Genomic DNA, 7,309 nt, shown 5'->3' with positions numbered 1-7,309 from the left:
GATACACATTTCAATTAAACTTAAACAATGGTGCAAATGTTTTCCAAATTTTTTTTTAATTTAGAGCGGTAAGCAAGACTGAAAAGGTCAGCGTATTTATGTTGCTAAGCTACTCGTTGTTAAACACCACATTTATTATCCCTTTTGTTGTTCACAAATTATTGACAGGAACGGGATGCAGAAAAACGAGGAAAAGAACTAGATGGACCTCTTGCATCTGTGGGCTGCTCCCTGTTACACTACACAATAAAACACAAACCTGCAGAGGCCTATCTTTTAGACATGTTGCCCCGAGACATTATTTTTTGTTGTGCTAAGGAATCTCTAGATTATCTCTAGTTGTGCATATATGTATCTCTAGTTGTGCATCTATATGTAGGATATTGTTTGTTGTATCTGCCTTGTAACGGCTACCTGGGCCTCTGTCAAGCTGTCTACACAGCTTTTAGCCTAGGTAGCCATCCAGTACTGTCTGGTGAATAAACTGAATGAATGAATATTGAATACCTTAGCATTATACGTCCTTACAGTTGTCCTGAGCATTTCACGTTCTTTAATGCATTGTTCGCCCGTACGTCAATTATACATGAAATAATGACTGTATTTGGACACGCAATGAGGCAAACTTGTATAGTCTCATTAAGGTTCACTTGCTTTTGCTGCTTTGCGTTGAAGCTGTTAGTGGAACTAAAGCGACTCGAAAATGTCCGTGTGAAATACAAGTCATGCAAAAAATATCTGTGTACCATAGGTTGGTAGAATAAGCCAATACTCAGTCATACTTACTCACTGATGATACTTACTCACTGATATCTTTACAGGCAATGCACAGTGCTAAGCGATTCAAACATGATTGTCGGAGCGCATGTCTGCCGGCACTTTTCACACCACCATTGGGCACTGCGAACACCGAGGGTATTGTGGTATACGATGAAAGCAAATCCTTTGTGACCCATTATGCTCGCATTCGGTCCTATAGAGGGCACGCAAAGCTCTCCAGTGGCACAAAAAGCACTGGCAGCCATGCACTCAGACTATCACGTTAAAATCGCTGGGCACTGACTTTCGTTCACACTCACTCCTGTTCTTGGATGCCAATTCACTGCACTCTTACCCACTATTGTTTACATTCCTGTCCAATCACAACCTTCGCCACTCATTAGCGCTCTACCTCGTCCCTGTGAAATGAGTGTGGGGCAAGTATGAGTCGACATACTCATGGCCTATGCTGTGTATGCATAAATACTGGCTGAAATTTGGAGAGTAACAATAGGGTAGAACAACAATGAAGACACTAAATGTTTATTTTTATGATGCATTGTCTTAGGATGCCCATGTGAGAACGTTGTCGTCAACAAATTGTCTCGCACTGTCGGTTTTATGCAGCCGTACTGCCTGCAAGTTGCTATTTCAGTCAATGTTATATTGAACAACTTTTTTTCTCTTCCATGTTTAGTTACAGTGAAATTGTCTGGTCGACGACAACAGTTGAAAACAAAAATAAGCTCTTAATTTGAAAAGCATGTCATTTGCTTAGTGTGTCAAGTGCCTTACTGCTGACTTCTTGAAGAAAATGCGCATTGCAACTGTGGTTTCATTTTATGATTTCAAACTATCTCGCTCTATGCACTAAATACAAAAAAGAAAAACACAACAAACTCTTGCAAGGTTCGAAATAATGATATTATGTATGCTACCTGCAATCCTAACTGGTGGGCTGTCAGTCGTTGCCATCGTATGGAAAGCAGACGATACGTTACCAGCTTGCTACATTGCTAAATGCATTTCAGAATCAAGGTAACGACATAACGACGATACCACTAAGAGAGCTACGAGACATTTGTCACGTATACGTTCAATGCAAAAGGTGCATTTTCCTATTTTCGAGTTTTCTTGGAAAGGTTTTATTACACTGCAGCATGTGTAACGTATTGTGTATGGTGCTTGTGTTTGGTAGCATTCGTTTGCCCTTGTTTGTTGTGTTTGGCACCCGAGAAAGTTGTGCATATATATGTAGGATATAGTAATTCTGTTCGACTTTTCTTTCTTTATAGTGTACCTCTTCCTCGTGACCAGTGCACTTTCGCTTTCTAATATGGCTATATTTACCTGTCTCTTAATGCTTAATTTCGAAATGTTGAGGAAGCATACATCGTCTCAAGCTCTTAAATGTAGTAGCTTTTAGTGAATGCTCCTTCCTTTCATCTAAAGAAAAATAAAGGGCATGGAATTGATTTCAAAAAAGAAAATGTGGGAAGCTTAAAAAGGGGGGGGGGAGGTGGTTGGGGAGTTGTCACCTGGTGTTGAAGGGGACTCTTAACAGCACAGATGGTTGTGCTCAAAATCGTGTTGTGAAATTGTGCCGTCTGCTGCTGGAGCTATTTCTAATGTGCTGGGAATTATGCATGCTACATCACCAAATGAAGAAAAGACTGGAAACATTCATTGTGAAGTGAATGTCAATCTGTTATGACGAAATGTTTGGTGATGTAATAATGGTACCTGTTTTTTTCTTTTTTTGAAGCCATGGGCAAATATATGAGCCCAAAGCTCGTCGGTGGTACGAGCAGTTAAAAGCCACCAAGGTCCAGGAGGTTGGCTTGGTTGTCAGGCCAGAAACATCATGGTTGGGGGCAAGCCCTGATGGCGTAATTGCTGACTCGCCAACAATTATCGAGATAAAGTGCCCCCCTCCCCAGACTTTGGAGAAACATGGGAGCGTTAAGGAACTTTTCAACAGTGGACAGTATGATGTCATCAGCGTAGACGGCACACTGAGTCTAAGCAAGAAGGGGAAGAACAAATATTATTTTCAGGTGCAGCTCCAGATGTACTGCTGTCAAAAGGAGCGTTGCGACTTTGTCGTATGGTCACCAGGGGAGGCCTATGTTGTTGAGGTGCTCTACGACAAAGAGTTCCTAGAAACATATGTTCCGCAGTTGGAGCACTTTTATTTTGCTCACCTGCTGCCTGCTCTCACTGACAGGGCTCAGTGAAAGTGCTACATTTCATGCAAGTGACTCAGTGCTTTCAATTACAGTGCACACTAAATTTGGATGACCCTTGAGGAGTCTTGGAAAATAAATGCGGAGACTTCATGCTTATCTGTAGTAACTTTATTGTTACATAGTGAACACAACCAACACCTGTTTCTTCAGTTGTTTACATCACAAGCTAAGCAACAGTATGCATACACTTCTTTAAAAGTACAAAAAATTTGTTTCAAAAGAAATGTCAAGGGACGTTAAAAACAGATTCCTATTATCACAAGGTAATTGATTAGAAACAAATATAGCTGCATGGAACTTTCAGCTGATCAGATAATTAATCTTAACCCTTTCAGATGCCACTTTAACCTATTGATTGAAAACTTTCTTTCGCCACATTTCTTGTCTCCTCAGAATCATAGAAAGTGTACAGCTGCAGAAAAGATTAAGAATTTTCAGTTCTGTAGTGAGTTTTGTCAAGATTACAGAATGTGGACTCCACGCGAAAAGTCGCTACAGGAACACCATATGTGCGTACATCAACTATTTCGTGTATTGAAAAGCACTCGTTCAGCCGCTTGAAAATTATGCCTGGTGCATGACATTGTGAAACACATTGAAAGAAGTCAACCCACTACATACAACTACATACTGACACCAAGCAAAAACACCTAACCATCTACCTTCCCACTCATTTTACTTAAAACATTTTGCACATGTTAAATTGCAGCACAATTCCAATCGCAAGTGTCTCGAGATATATGCAACCCATTTTAAATATTACTTTCGTCAGTGCTTTTGCTGTTGATGCACTGTCTTTGCGTACATTGCATCTGAAAGTGTTAACAGAGTTTTGTCGTAAAAGAACTATTGTGCACGAACTGAGAAAGGTGTTTCAGGACTTAGCAGTAATTGTTTTCCAACATGCCTGTGACTTGTGCTGTTCTACTCATTTTTATGATGGCAGGGCCTGCCTGCTTATTATTCTTTGATGTCCTGTCTGAAAATGAGGATTTATTTTATTTAGTTTGAAGGTGCAGAAATCACTCTGTCCTTAATTAAAGGAGGCTGAAGATTGCACAGCCCGGCTACAGCAGTCAGTACATCTTGCGGGAAAATACTTCAGTATCCTGAAGCATTTAAGTCGTCTTATAGACCGCTGAACATGGATGCGGAGCCTTGCTAGGCGCCTTGACTTTACTAGCTTAGGGCCACTTATTTGTTGTCTGCCTTTTGAAAAGCTCGGTAACCTTAGATTTACTCCCATTGGTAAACCGTCGCCTATTGTGAAACCCCTGTCAGCCAGGATCTCATCACCTGGTGTCAGAAACCTTGTAAAGCCACTGTCCAATGTGATGAACCGATCGCTTGCACGTCCACCATATGGCTTGGAAATGAACATCACAAACCCATTGGGTGCAATGACGAGCAGTGTTTTGGGATTTATAATGACTGTAGGTCTGATTTCTCCGTAGCACGTTGCCCGGTTTCTCAGCAAAAATCTCAAAGCAATCGATGATGCATGTTGCTAGCGGATAGTCCTCAAAAATGCTAGTCCTCAAAAATGTTCTTCTACTTGTTTCTCTTGCCAGCCAGAACACCAGATATTTTCTAGAAAAGTGAGCAAGAGCTGACACTATAGTGCAGAAAATCCTGCTCACTAGAGCTGTGGAAATACCGAAGCGGAAACTGAGGTCATTAAGTAGCAGCCCTAAGCGCAGCCTCATAAGTGTCAGCAGCACCCTGATCTTGGAAGGGTAAAACAAATGAGTTCTGCTCAGCAGTTGCTTCTAGAGACCTCACCAATTCATCAAACACATCCTTTGAAAGCCCTGTAAAAAACCTGAAGGAGCTTTAAGTGAGAGTCGAGTAGACAGTAAATGCTGTTTGACGAGCCCTGTTCGCTGTCACAGAAGACTGTTTTGGATGTTTGCTGTATGTGTGTTCAGATAATTGTGCTGTGGCTTGAACTTCCTTGTCCGATGTCACCAGAAACTGGCATTTGCAGCCGCAGGCCGAGCAGCTCTTTGGTGTTTCCTCTGCCTCTGTCAGCCTGTGTAGTGAAGTTTGCAGATACAACAGAACTCAGTTTACAATACTTACAATTTAAAAACTTTAGAATAATAATGAGCATGTAACTTTACTAGCATAAAGGCTCTAAATCTCTTGTGCTAATGAGACAGGTGGTAGTAAACAGAAAATCTTTACTTGCAGTAACCTCTCATTAACTATCATAAGCAGGAATTGTACAAAAAAGCTTGTAACTTGGTCACAAATAATGCTAGCATTGAACAGACCAAAGCAATTTTGGCTGTTTCTGTAGATAGTCAAGAGTATATCCACTAGATTCGACATTAACGCAGATTCTATATTTTTTAATGAGTTCTAAAGAACAGTTCTGTGCGTAAAAGCAATGACATGCTATTGGTGGCATAAGCAATGTACCTATTTGGTATGTAACTGTAACTGTAGCAGGGTTCACTGTCGCCTTCATCTTGCTCGTCCATTGCTGTCTGCTGTTCAGTGCTGGTGTCAGCTGTCGCTGGGCATATGGTGACCGTAGTCTCAGCTTTTTGCATGCAGGCTGCAGGGCGCTTTAACTGCCTTCTTCCTTTGTGATGGATAGTCTAAATTTTAAATACAGAAAAAGAAAACATATATATTCAATACAGCAGGAGTTATGGCGAGAGAGCATGAATGAAGAATTACACATTACCGGTGTTCCAAGGTGCAGTGTTGGGTATGGGTTATTTTTTGTGGGACATCCATCAACAAAATGGACCGAACACACCTGTGAAAGGAAGTACATAGAGACTTGAATAAACCTGCAGTGTTTTATTGGCACTCACAAGCTTTTAGGCTATTTGTTAAATAAATTGGAATTGTTGTTTACTTAGTGGTTTTCTTAATCCTAATTTGTTATCGAATAGCAACGGCGAAGCAAGAAAGCAGTCTTGTCTGTTATCAATAAGGGAGAGCAGCTGTCAGATTATTTGATGTGTTGAATAATTTGAGCGTGTGGACTCATTTAGTGGTGTACTCGATCAGTAGTATTGGGCTGCTTCACAACCGTGGTAAGTGTTGGATATGGTACTCGGAAAGTGACTCGCACCGTGTCTTGATCGAGACGCTTACGCGTCATAATTACTCAATATGCCGTGAAGGCTGAGCACTAAAACTTGCGTGTCATTCGTTGGCGGCGCAGTACTTAACTGACATTTTTTTACAGAAGCAGAGCTACAGAAAAAGCAACGACGTTCACGGATTTTGCCAGGCGAATTTCTATTTGTTGATAGGCGAAATGAAGGTGCCGATGACTGCAAACGGCAACCATTTCGAGCGGACGTGTTGTGTCGTGAACGAAGACATATTAATGCTTATTCTCAGCTGTGACAGTAAGCGACATTACAAAATAAACTGTGCAAATTAGGCTGAAGTCGCGGTTCCGGTCATACGCGGCGTGAAACTTACCATGCCGGTAGCGGCGCCGCTATACCTTTGGTCACTGTAACGAGCGGTACTCACTCTTGTCCACGTTCCGGGGTCGAACTTTTTTCGTTGAAGATTTGCGATCCAACGCTGGCGGACGACGGCATTTTTTAATCCTTGTGGGAAGCCGTGCATCGCGAATGGTCGGCAACACGGACAGTCCTTGTGCAGTAGCGGTCCGTGAACTTCGCACACAGATTCATTCCATATTTTTATGTGCCAGTCGCTGTTCTTGCAGCCAACTACTGCACACGTCTTGCCTCTACCATTACACATTTCGCAGCTTGAACGGAGCACAGTGCGTTAGCGGTCCGACTGCTGATCTCATGGTAGCAAGGTAGCAGCGGATGTGGTTTCGGATTCGAGCAGAATTGCGCCTGAGGCAAGCAATGGCGCGCCTCCGATAGCGCCATCTCGTTCCTCTAGAACAAACTGCTTCGCGAAAAGGGTCAATAGTATCGGCTCTCCTGTCACACTGCACCTGACGCCGACAGTTTGTAGACGGCCCACCGATGGCTGCGTCGGCGGCGTGTCGGCGGGAGCAAAGACGTCAGCAGGAATTCGGACGGTTTTAAATGCGTAAGCATTTATATGGTTACCCAACGAGAAATCTGTCCGAAAGTCCGTCCGTTTTTCGCGTAAGACGATCGCTTTCAAGCCAGCAGCAATGTTTTCACCAGCTGTGGAAGACGACGACGACGAACGCGCGAGCAGTGGCACGAGCGCGTCTCTGTGACCACGTGACGTGTGCAATCGGGCCCGCGCTAGGCACATCTTTAGTAAGCCAGAACTGTGGAGCAGCCGTGGCTTCGGATCGGAACGTCATCAGCACA

At 42.8% G+C, this 7,309-nt stretch overlaps 1 pseudogene; it reads right to left on the bottom strand.

The window, feature by feature from the left end:
- Nucleotides 1–4,041: 4,041 nt before the first annotated feature.
- LOC119443681 (uncharacterized) lies at nt 4,042–4,807 on the bottom strand (annotated as a pseudogene).
- Nucleotides 4,808–7,309: the final 2,502 nt, after the last annotated feature.

The sequence above is a fragment of the Dermacentor silvarum genome, chromosome 3 (assembly GCF_013339745.2).
Source record: "Dermacentor silvarum isolate Dsil-2018 chromosome 3, BIME_Dsil_1.4, whole genome shotgun sequence".
NCBI classification, from domain to species: domain Eukaryota; kingdom Metazoa; phylum Arthropoda; class Arachnida; order Ixodida; family Ixodidae; genus Dermacentor; species Dermacentor silvarum.
Note: the sequence above shows the minus strand (reverse complement) of the source record. Positions and strands in the feature narration are given on the sequence as shown.